This window comes from Aedes albopictus, chromosome 1, assembly GCF_035046485.1.
Source record: "Aedes albopictus strain Foshan chromosome 1, AalbF5, whole genome shotgun sequence".
Taxonomy (NCBI): Eukaryota; Metazoa; Arthropoda; class Insecta; order Diptera; family Culicidae; genus Aedes; species Aedes albopictus.
In genome coordinates this window covers 327,367,170-327,380,213 of record NC_085136.1, presented here as the reverse complement: position 1 = coordinate 327,380,213, position 13,044 = coordinate 327,367,170, and the positions used below count along the sequence as shown (strand labels likewise).

General features: G+C 43.6%; 1 protein-coding gene across 2 annotated transcripts in view; it reads left to right on the top strand.

The window, feature by feature from the left end:
• The window catches only part of LOC109423650 (cytotoxic granule associated RNA binding protein TIA1), a 775,397-nt gene that overhangs the window by 719,386 nt on the left and 42,967 nt on the right, over positions 1–13,044 (top strand). The window lies entirely within an intron of this gene.

Below are 13,044 nucleotides of genomic sequence, written 5' to 3'. Positions count from 1 at the left end.
CAGCATACTTCCTCCCCGATTCTTTAGATTTCACATCATTTCTTCTGGCTTGTTGGACATCAATCTTGCGGTGTGTTCCTGGGAGTTTATCTCTAATGTTCCAACCAAACATCAATTCAGAGGGTGAAAAGTTTGTTGTGGAATGGGGAGTTGCGCGGTATGCGTGAAGAAAGTCTTGAAGATCGCATCGCCAGTTTCTACCCATGGTTGCGCTTATTTTTATGGTTTTGAGGAGTGTTCTGTTTTGTCGTTCCACTAGGCCGTTTTGAAAGGCAGCATATGGAACGGTGTGTTGAATATTGATACAGTTAGTTTTGCAGAAACTTCGAAATTCTTGAGAAGAAAATGGTTGCCCATTATCGCACACTATCTCCTCTGGGTATCCAAAACGAGCAAATATTACGCGGAGTTTCCTAATTGTTACCGAAGCAGTCATTGATAAAAGTATAGCAATTTCAACAAATCTTGAATAGTAATCGGTAGCGACTAGTATATGAACTCCGCTCGGTATTTCCATGAAATCAATAGCTATTTTCTCCCACGGTTTACCAGGCATTTCGGATCTTGTGATTGGGTGAGTATCGGGATCTGATACAAGAACACACCCGTGACAATTTCTCACAAACTGTTCTACCATGTCATCCATTCTTGACCACCAAACCTTTGTTCGTAATCGACGTTTCATGGCTGTGATCCCAAGATGCGGCTCGTGCGCCAATTCCAGTGTACGTTTCTGTAGACTTCTAGGGATCACAATCCTCTGATCTTTGTAAACAAAGACACCATCACTGGAAAGGCTATCTGCTAATGCTTTATATCTCATCTAATATAGGAAATATGAATTATTAAAGAGATGAAACTCAAATGGTTATACTAAAATAAAACCAAAGTTTTCTTACCAATGTCTTCGGCCAGCGCCTAGAACTATACGGTAGCCATTTCATGAGTTCTTGTAGTTCCGAATCATCTTGTGTTATAATCTTAATTTCCTCTACTGATAGTGCAATAGGGCAGCTATCAACACCAACTAATCGTATTATCCTTTCGCATTCTTCATCGAAACTAGGACCAGTATCGGGACACGACTGACATAGCCTTGAGAGGGGGTCGGCAATATTATTCTTTCCTGGGCGGTACATGATTTTGAAATCATAGGACATTAGTCTTAGCTTCCAGCGTTCAATGCGAGGTGATGGTTTCAGACGGTCTCCGAAAATAACGATCAATGGCTTATGATCCGTGATTAGAGTGAAACATTTTCCGTATAGATAATGATGAAACTTTTCACAGGCCCAAACTAAAGACAATGCTTCGCGTTCTGTTTGGGCGTATTTTTGTTCAGTCGGCGTAAGGGTTTTTGAAGCGTAGCAAATTATGCGGAAATTTCCTGACGCATTCTTTTGGACGAGAACTGCGCCCAAGCCAACGGGACTACCATCAGCGATCACGAAAGTATCATCATTAACATCAAAGTACCCTAAAGTTTCCTCCTTTAATAAAATTTCTTTGATTTCCATGAATGCTTTTTGGTGCGTGTTATTCCAACTGAACTTTGTACCCTTTCTTGTCAGTAGATTCAGTGGGTAGGTGATAGTTGCCATATCTGGAACATATCGGTGAACGAAGTTAACTAAACCCAAGAAACTCCTAACTTCTTCCGCAGATTTTGGTGGTTGCAATTTCCTGATGGCTTCAAGCTTATCTTGTGCTACAGATATTCCTTGACCCGAGATATGATATCCAAGGAAATCTGTTTCTCTGACAGCTGCTTCTACTTTAGATGTGTTCAGCAGAACGTTGTATTTTTGTAAGCGCGTGTGTACCATTTTTGTTCTGTGGGCTAGCTCTTCCTCATCTTTTGCCGGAATGAGGATATCGTCAATAAATACTATTAACCATGGCATATCAGCTAATATGGTTTCCATGACCTTTTGAAATAACTCAGGGGCCGCGGATAACCCAAACATCAATCTCTTGTAACGCATCAAACCAATTGGGCTGATAAACGTGGTTATATAGCGACATTCCTCTTTAAGTTCGACTTGGTGGAAAGCTTGCTTTATATCTAGCTTTGTGAATATTACATTCCCGCCGATCTTCCTCGTTATTTGTTCTAGTGTTGGAAGTGGATGAACCTCACGGACTACAGCCTTATTCGCCTCGCGAAGGTCTACTATAATCCTGACTTCGTTAATGCTTTTACGTTTTACTAGCATTGGAGATACCCATTCAGATGCTTCAGTGACTCGCTCTATAATGTCCTGCTTTTCTAATTCTCTCAACTTAAGCAAAGTCATCTCTTCCAGGGGAAATGGAATGCGTCTCAAACTTTGACGAACGGGGGGGATAGTCTTGTCTATTTTTATGTTAGCTTGTATTCCTGCATTATCAAAACATCATACCCAATCAAATAGATAATACAGGAAGGTTTATTATAAAAATTATAAGAGTAAATCAAGGCTTACCGGTAATGCGCGGGAACGGTTCAGATTCAACAATGCTCAAGAACCTGATGACGCCTAGCTTAACGGCCGTGTCTGCTGACAGTAAAGAACACTTTCCTCCTCGAATTACGTACAGTGTGGTATCAACGTTCCTTCCTTCGAAGCTGATGTCTGTTTTTACTTCTCCCAAAACCACCAGCGGAGCCTTGGATCCGTACGCATGGAACACTTTATTGCTTCCCTTCTTGATTCCGTATGCCTCGAATCCTGTAGCTTTCAACATCTTCCAGTCGTTTTCACTGAGGATATCTTCTTCCGCACCTGTGTCGATGATCATTTTCAGGCTAACACCGCCTACCTTTGCTGACACAAATCGCTTCGTCGCTCCCAAGTGAAACAGATCAAATGACGAAGATGTTGACGGGCAATCAACCTGCTCATCAATATCGCCTTCAGCAACCTCACGAACGAATCTTTTCTGCTTCTGAACCGGAGTACTTTGGTGGCTTTGCTTCGACTTACTTCTTCGACAACACCGGGCGAAATGTCCGACCTCTCGACAAATTTTGCATCTACGGGACACAGCTGGGCATTTTGGGTCGTTTGAAGAATGCCGTCCGTCACACCGGGAACATCTGTTTGCATGTAACGTATCGGTCTTATCCATTCGGCGGTTCTTTGTATTACGGAATGTGGAGCTTGGGTTTCCGCCTTGCACCTGATTGACTGCGTCCTTCACGACGTTGCTGGTGTCGTTTTCTCCCCAGGCGTGCATTTGCAATTGAACTGATTCTTGAGCTCTGGCCATAGCTTGAACTTCGTCCAGTGTATAATCCTTTTCTAACCATTTCCGCTTCAGCTTGTCATCTTTAGCGGTCGATACGATCTGGTCGATGATCATGTTGTCCGTTTGGTTTTCAAATCCACAGTTAGCTGCTTGTTTCCTCAAACGAATCACGTACTTGTCCAGTTTTTCGTTGGCCTCCGGAATCATTTGCCGAAATCTTTGCCTCTCAAAGGTTCTGGATACACGGGGAATAAAGTATTCGTCCAACAACTGGAGAGCAGCACGGTAACGGTTGTCCATCGGATGTGATCCATCTACCTGTAGTTTCGAAACTACTCTGCGCACATCCGAGCCACCGAACAACATCAACGTTTTATACTTTTCCTCATGATCAACAAAATTTTTCCATTCCAGATACGCTTCGAAGTGTTCCCGCCACTTTTCCCAGCGAATGGCCGGGGAACCTTCATCATTTTCCACGAACGGAGGGACGATTTGGTTGATCTGATTCAAAGTAGGAAATTGATACCCATTGACTTATACATGTGTAATCTTAGTAACCGTTGCTATGGAAATCAAACAATTTAGCAGAGAAAATATTCATTCGTGAAAATGACATCCTTTCAGCCAATGGTTCGAGCTTTCCTGAGTCATCCTGATTTCTCCAGGATTTCTCCATGTACTGAGGATCATCCCGAATTCGGGCCTCAATTCAAACTGAACCTCTTTCGAGAGAACCATCCCGATCATACGGGTCTCTCGAAAATATTGAGGGCCATCCCGAAAACCGGGCCTCAACACGCGACACTGTGAGAACCATCCCGGATCTTCCGGGTCTCACAGCGAGAGCCATCCCGGGTCTTCCGGGTCTCACTGTGAGAGCCATCCCGTATCTTCCGGGTCTCACTGGAGGATCATCCCGTCTGGCGGGCCTCCGTTCAGTTTATCTGTGAGGCGCATCCCGGCGTCCCGGGTCTCACTACGTACATGAAGGCTTATCCCGAATACGTCGGGCTTCCTTTTTCACAAACCAATGGCTGCAAGTTTTATCACATTTCACGACATTTTTAATTGTTTGTTTTCCACAATGCTTACCATAGAAAATGCCATTTTTCTTCAGATCTCCTGATTTGGGTTGATAATTCTCCTGCTCGCTCCAGAATTCACGCTTCAGTTCTTTTTTTTTTCCGGTCGTCGCCAAATGTAGTGACGAGGCCGATGGTTTAGTACTGAATGACGTTTATTCCCATAACATTAATTTCTATGATTACTAGATCCTACAATTCCAACAGAATCCCGTCAGGGATTCCAACAGAATCCCGTCAGGGATTCCAACAGAATCCCGTCAGGGATTCCAACAGAATCCCGTCAGGGATTCCAACAGAATCCCGTCAGAGATTCCAACAGAATCCCGTCAGGGATTCCAACAGAATCCCGTCAGGGATTCCAACAAAACCCTGTCAGGGATTCCATCAGAATCCTGTCAGGGATTCCAACAGAATCCTGTCAGGGATTCCAACAGAATCCTGTCAGGTATTCCAACAGAATCCCGTTAGGGATTCCAACAGAATCGGGATTCCAACAGAATCCCGTCAGGGATTCCAACAGAATTCCGTCAGGGATTCCAACAGAATTCCGTTAGGGATTCCAACAGAATCCCATCAGGGAATCCAACAGAATCCCGTCAGGGATTCCAACAAATCCCTGTCAGGGATTCCAACACAATCCCGTCAGGGATTCCAACAGAATCCCGTCAGGGATTCCAACAGAATCCCGTCAGGGATTCCAACAGAATCCCATCAGGGATTCCAACAGAATCCCGTTAGGGATTCCAACAGAATCCCGTCAGGGATTCCAACAGAATCCCGTCAGGGATTCCAACAGAATCCCATCAGGGATTCCAACAGAATCCCGTCAGGGATTCCAACAGAATCCCGTCAGGGATTCCAACAGAATCCCGTCAGGGATTCCAACAGAATCCCGTCAGGGATTCCAACAGAATCCCGTCAGGGATTCCAACAGAATCCCGTCAGGGATTCCAACAGAATCCCGTCAGGGATTCCAACAGAATCCCGTCAGGGATTCCAACAGAATCCCGTCAGGGATTCCAACAGAATCCCGTCAGGGATTCCAACAGAATCCCGTCAGGGATTCCAACAGAATCCCGTCAGGGATTCCAACAGAATCCCGTCAGGGATTCCAACAGAATCCCGTCAGGGATTCCAACAGAATCCCGTCAGGGATTCCAACAGAATCCCGTCAGGGATTCCAACAGAATCCCGTCAGGGATTCCAACAGAATCCCGTCAGGGATTCCAACAGAATCCCGTCAGGGATTCCAACAGAATCCCGTCAGGGATTCCAACAGAATCCCGTCAGGGATTCCAACAGAATCCCGTCAGGGATTCCAACAGAATCCCGTCAGGGATTCCAACAGAATCCCGTCAGGGATTCCAACAGAATCCCGTCAGGGATTCCAACAGAATCCCGTCAGGGATTCCAACAGAATCCCGTCAGGGATTCCAACAGAATCCCGTCAGGGATTCCAACAGAATCCCGTCAGGGATTCCAACAGAATCCCGTCAGGGATTCCAACAGAATCCCGTCAGGGATTCCAACAGAATCCCGTCAAGGATTCCAACAGAATCCCGTCAGGGATTCCAACAGAATCCCGTCAGGGATTCCAACAGAATCCCGTCAGGGATTCCTACAGAATCCCGTCAGGGATTCCAACAGAATCCCGTCAGGGATTCCAACAGAATCCCGTCAAGGATTCCAACAGAGTCCCGTCAGGAATTCCAACAGAATCCCGTCAGGGATTCCAACAGAATCCCGTCAGGGATTCCAACAGAATCCCGTCAGGGATTCCAACAGAATCCCGTCAGGGATTCCAACAGAATCCTGTCAGGGATTCCAACAGAATCCCATCAGAAATTCCAACAGAATCCCGTAAGGGATCTGGAAAGGTGCTGCCAACTTTTGCTGCCAACTTTTGCTCGAGTAGTGGGAAATGAGTTTCCCACTTGCATTTTATACTAATCACAGCGGTAGGGTTTGGGCAAATACGTAATTCAATTTTCTAAAGAAATAACGGCTGAAATCGAAAGTCAGTTTGTAGCAGGAGTAATACAGAAATGTCGGATAAAACTCACCAAAAAATCGTGAATTCATATGTGATAGTAAATTAACTTTTTGCGAATCCTGTAGTAAATTTCGAATTAAACTGCAAGATGATTTTTTGTTGAAATTCCTAGATAAATTCATAAAAATGTTTTTAAAACTTTATTTACATAAAATGCAAGTGAGTTTTGAATAAATTGAATAGGTTTTGATGTTTCATGGATGTCCTCTAGTAACAGGTATGAAGACAAAATGTCAAAAAAATTAAAAAAATATTTAAAACATAATACTGAAAAGAATAATGGATAAAAATGAGGTTTCAGGGAAGCCTTTGGATAATTTCAGGAGCGCTAAAGGGTTTCAAGGATGATTTGAAGAGATATTCTCATATATTTTGACACGATTTCATATACAGGTGTTCCAGGGTTTCAAAATAAATTTTGAGGAAACTTAAACGATGGTTGAATTGAAGAAAGTTCATGTTGGGCGGTTTGTGGGGTGGATCGGAGTTACTTTTAGGTCAGAGGATTTTACACTCCCTTGATTGTAGTTTTAGAACAAGGATGTGGTGGGTAACGGTTGAAAATAGGATTCAATGTGAAGAAGGGACGTGAATATTTATATTTTTATTTATATTTTTTTTAAATGCTTGAATTCCAAGATAAATTTAAGTTTAAGTTAAAGGGGAATTAAATTACAAGAAGGTTTCGCTAGGAATATTTAGAGCGTTGTTTCATGAGGTTTTGGTTTTGGCAGGACTTTAGAGAGGGAGTATTGAAGAGAGTATTGAAAAGTGAAAAGATATTTGTTTTTTTTTTACTTTTTTTTTATTTGTAAATTTTTACTAACTAGCTAGTTTTTCACACTGTAAACAATTGAGTAAAGGTAGTAAAAGCATGTTTTAAGGGGAAACAAGAAGACTAATTAAGGATTGAAGTAGGTTTTAGAATAAATTAAAATAAGTTGATATGAATTTTTATTTTTTTAGCTTTTTAATCTAAATAGTTTACTTGACATTAATGAATGAATTTTTTATATGATTTAGAAGAGCACAGGGAATTAACAAATATTATCGTTTTAACAAATCATTAACAACTATTTGACTCGTGAGTGCAGAATAAAAATAATAAAAGTAAATGAAAACAAAATTTTAGAAAAAATATGAGGTTTTGATTTTTTTTTTGTATAAATTATGCAAAAAATTGTGGAAAAAGTCCTGGTGAATAAAATTTTGAAGACTGCTTTTTCTTTCGCATTTTGCCAATTTGTAATGAAGTTATACAAATACTTGCACACGTCTCTAACGAAAAAAAAAACTATTTAAAACTTAAGATTCACTTCACTTTTTTCCAATTTTGTTTGAAAAATCATTAGAATTACGTTTTTCTATTTGTTTGAATATCCCCTCAAATATTCCTTCTAGGATTTCTCAACATATCCCCAAGCATTTTCGTAATTAAGACAGTAGTTTCTCCATCAATTCCTTCAGCATTTATGTCAGAAAGCTTATTAAATTCGTCAACAATTACACCAAGAAATCTATTTGGACTTAATTTGGAAATTTATAACGAATTTTAATCGATCGTAGAATTGACACGAATCGATTGCCGACCAGCTCAAAACAAAAGCGGATCAAAAGCCCAAAACACAAAACCACAAATACTAAACATTGTCTGGCATATATTTTCTCCTACGTACATATTATTCTAGCCTGTTTTCCCTACTGCGCCTCCTAGTACAAATGCGCATCGCTTTACAATAAATGCATAATGGGTTTTTACTCACGGGCCCGTTTGTTTACTTAATCCTCTACTGCAACTGCATGTCGCTCTCTCGGCTTGCCGCACCGTCGCTCGCATGCATCGCCACTCGCCGTCTGCCGCGTCACTCACCACCATGCAACACCACGGCTGAAGTTGAAGCTGTATTCTGCGCTCACTCACACCACTATTCCTCCGTATCGACCTGGCTCACGGTCATCACACGACCCACAATCTCGCGAATGCACTCTCACGTCTCAGCAACCACTGCCGGCGTCGTGTTTTTCTCCGTCCCCACACGACGACGGTTAATTTCTCGAACACCGCGCTGTATCGTGGATCCCGGCGACACTACACACCTCACTCTCGTGATGCACTACCGAACCGACGCCTGCAAACAAAGCCCTGAGGCAGAAAACACATTACTCTTGGTCGTACATAGCGGGCGCGTCCACGACTTACCTCCTACAGTAGGAAGGCTTCGTTCGTTGTGTGTGTGTGGATCTGCATATACACGATTGCTGGGGCGTACACGATTCTCGCTCTTGCCGCGACTGCTTGGTGTCAATATGGGGTGCCAGTGAGTTCCCGTGTAGGGTGATCGTTCTATCCTGGACCTGTTTGGAAGTCGGAACTGATCGTGAGAACTTTCACGTGATGCAAATTTAGCTTAATGGAATTACCTCGCCTTCGTTCTTTCCTATGTCGATCGGAAACGTGCAATTGTTGGAGCTTCCCGGTAATGCTGAGATTCGAGCACTGGAGAAAGAAATCGTTTTGATAAAGCAAGTCTACTTCGGATCGACATCGCACTCACGTGTTAGACAGGTTTTCTGCCCTCGAAGATCTGTTATCGTTACTGTAGGTTGGCCCGCCCTAGCCTCGGCGTCTAGCCTCGATACACCACCGTGCCGATGATGGTACCGCGTACAGCGTGGACGTGCGTCCTGTCTGTAGGTTTCTTCTGAGGACTAGAGATCTGCGAAAAAACGTAATATTGTGGTGACCAGGTGATGCCTATGGTTTCTCCATCTTTTCAACGGATTCTCTCCGATTACCCAGCGAAGCCCGTCCCTCGTCGAGCACGTTGTTGAACGGTCTTGATCGGTCGGAAGGGATCTGCGGAAGTTTTCAGGGTTCGTGTTATGCGCAATTCTGCTGCGAATCATGTTCAACTTACGAATCTTGCCGAATGGGTTTTCAGCGTCTCACCACTTGTAAAACGGGCTTTCTGCTGTTTCGGACACTATGTGACCGCCTACGACGAGGACCTATAGATGTTCTGATGCCAGCGGAAATAGTGTCTGATTGGTGTATGTGTGGCAACGGCGAAGGTACGTGCCAGCGATTTGCAGGCAAATTTTCTTTCTTTTCTCATGTTCAAGCTAGACCATGTATTCCCTTGTGGCGCATTTTAATTATCAATATACATGTTTATTGAGTTTTCTAGATTTCGGGTATAAATTCATGAATTTAGACTTCATATTCCTAGGCTAAATACTTAAACGTAACACACACTGTCGCAACGAAAAAATTTTTCATGAGGCAATAAAAGTTGGCTCATGAAAAATTTAAGCTACTTTCCATAAGAAGTCGGTCGGAGACGCAAAGATCAAGTAGTTTAAGAGTTTGGGTAGATCCCATAGTATGTCATAAGCATAACGCAAGCCTCTTGCCTGCCAGATTCACTTACATCTAATTATCGTACTTATCGTCTAATTTCCAATGGTAACACCAGCGAGTCCTGGTAAATGTGGCTTGATCGCACGCCATTTCAAATGGCCAGAAGTCTCCGATAAAGTTCTTGAATCCAGCTGCTTTAATTCTGTACTGTGTTGCGACTAACATTCAATTTACTCTTAATCCCTTAAAGGCTAAAAGGGCTAAGATAAGTGTATTCTACTATGCACGAGTGTCTACTATTAGCTGTACATATTTACACTTTGAAATTTTGGATTTTGTAGTTGTGAATGATCACGGGAAAGGAGGATTTAGTTTCCTGTATCGACAAGAGCCCATGTAGAGAGGTTTTACCGCGCCTCGGGTCGCGTTACTTTTGGGTAGTACCCGGGAAGAATTTCTTGCCGAACCCCTACATTTCAACTACTAATTTAAGTTTGGGATTTGTTGTGCCGTTTTGAACTGTCATATGGACCCATCGACTAAATTGTTGCCGCCTTCAGATCAGTGATTTCTCTGCTTCATCTGTTTCCTCAGTGACGGTCTTGGCGCTTGCTGATTAGGTAGGATGCCGGTGAAAACCTAGCGAAGTCGTTGTCTAAGCATCCTGTTGGTGTTGGTGGAGGTGCTTCATCAAGACGGAGAGGTAGGAATCTAACTGTTGTTGCTCATCACGTCTGACTACTTGGTGTTCCCTTTCCGGTGTTTTCAAGGCCTGCGGCTCTTTGTTGACAGGTGTTACCCATGGACATAGCTGTAGAACAGAGGTTCTAGTATGCGAACCTCTCGTTGGTGAGCGACTACTTCTCTGGGACTGAAGTAGAGCTTCTGAGCTTAGTTGGCCTTTATGTCTTTGGCGTGATACTGGCCACGTTTTCCTGTGACGATGTCTTCAAGAGTATACAAATTACTTCCACGTATCTCCCTCACAATTGCCGGGATGAATTTTGGGTCTAACTTCCGGTTGACATGGTCCACTTTCGATGATAGTGTGAAGCTTCTGCGCCAGACAACATCTCCTATTTGGAACGATACGGCTCTTGTTCGCAAGTCATATCGCTGCTTTGTCCTCTCGTGATTTAGGCGAATCTGCTGCACCACAAACTCCTGGATGCGACGAATCGTTGAGAGCCGGATGTCCTGTGCTACGTTAGGGTCATCTGGAGTGTTCAGGTTTTGTTGGGTGTACAAATCTGTATGGAGAATCAACTCACGGCCAAAATTAGCTACGTGAGGACTGACACCTGTTGAATCATGTTTGGCACTGTTAATTGCTGCTACTATTGCCGGAAGCTGTTCATCCCAAGCACGATGATCCTCGTTAAGCAGTGCTCGTACGCATGTAATCAATACTCTGTTGACTCTTTCGCAATTGTTGACCATCGGGCAGTAAAAAGCTGTCCTCATGTGTTCGATTCTGTGCTTTAACAACAAGGATTTAAATGCGACCGACAGGAATTGTTTGCCATTATCAGAAAGAATGATTCGTGGGCGCGAGAATTTGAGAAATACTTCTTCTTCCAGGAATCGTACCATTTCCACTGCGTTGGCCGACTTCATGGGGTTCACTACCACATACTTTGTAACCCAATCCACGACGACCAGTAGAACTGTGTTGCCTTTCCGAGAACGAGTGAAGGGACCCACAAAATCGATGGATATTAGTTCCCATGGTATTCGAGCCGGCTTTGGTCCTCCCATGTTTGGCATCATCGTCGAGTTCGGTGCCTTGCTCGCCTTACAAATTCCGCAGTTCCTCACATAATCGGAAACGTCCTGCATCATTTTTGGCCAGTAGAAGTAGGTTTGAAGCTTTTGCCATGTTTTGTGGAATCCCAGGTGCGCGGCGGATTCAGTATCGTGGAACCTTCTTATGCACTCTATCCTTTCTTCCATCGGGACGACTTTCTTCCATTTGTGTACCGCAATACCAGTTTCGTCCTTGCTGCTGCAGTTCTTATAAAGTTCGTCGTTGATGAGGCGAAAATCAGGGAATTTGGCCTCATTTTCCTTCGCCCTTTCTACTATTTTCTCAAACCAGGGATCTTTGGAGCTACCCAGCGAAAAGACCATGGTTGATACGATGCGGGATAGGGCGTCTGGAACGGTGTTGAAGGCTCCTTTTCTGTATTTTATGTCAAAGTCGAATGAATTTAAGCGTAAGAGCCATCTGCTCATGAGGGCTGTTGGGTTTTTCATAGTCTTCAGATAACTTAGCGCTGCGTGGTCACAGAAGACAGTGAACTTAGTTCCTTCTATGTACCCTCTAAATTTCTCGATTGCTCTTATTACCGCTAAGCATTCCCTCTCTGTCACGGAGTATTTTCGTTCGGACGGCGACAACTTTTGGGAGAAATAACTTATCGGATGCTCTTCACCCTCTACCTCCTGCGTCAGTACAGCACCGATGGCTACGTCACTTGCATCACATGCTATGCTGAAAGGCCTCGCATAATCCGGCATCGTGAGAACTGGAGCAGATACTAAAGCGGATTTCAGTTTTAAGAAGGCTTCTTCTGCTTTTGCGGTCCACCTATATTTCTCCTTCGTTTTCGTTAGTTCTGTTAAAGGTGCAGCTAGCCTGGAAAAGTCAGCAATGAAACGCCTATACCAATTGCAAAGGCCCAAGAACCTCTGAACCTCCTTCCTTGACGTTGGTGCTGGAAACTTGACGATACATTCGATTTTTTCTGGATCCACATTCCACCCTTGCTCGTTGAGAACATATCCCAGGTATTTCATTTCTGCTCTGCAAAATTTTGACTTCTCTGGAGAGATGGTTAGTTTAGCTTGCTTCAAGCGCCGAGCCACTTCCTTAAGCAGCGCAATGTGTTCTTCAAAGGTCCGTGTACAGATGATGATGTCATCCAGATAGCAAAATACCTGTGGTTCCAAATCCACGAATAAGTGGTTCATGAGGCGTGCTAAGGCTTGGCTTGCAGTGCAGAGTCCAAATGGAACCACTTTAAACTGAAAGTGGCCCCGTTGGGGTATTGTGAACGCTGTTAGTGGTCGTGAGGACTTGTCGAGAGGCAGTTGCCAAAATGCATCCTTCAAGTCGATTGAAGAAATGTACGAACAGCCACTGAGGTTGTTGATAATAGCTGCAATTTGTGGTATGGGGTAGCCTTCGTTAATGCTGATGGAGTTTAAGTATCTGGCATCCAGACAAACTCGGTATTTGCCCGTTTTTTTCTTCACAGCTACTAGCGGGTTATTCCACGGGGAGAACATGGCTTCTTCTATAACGTCCA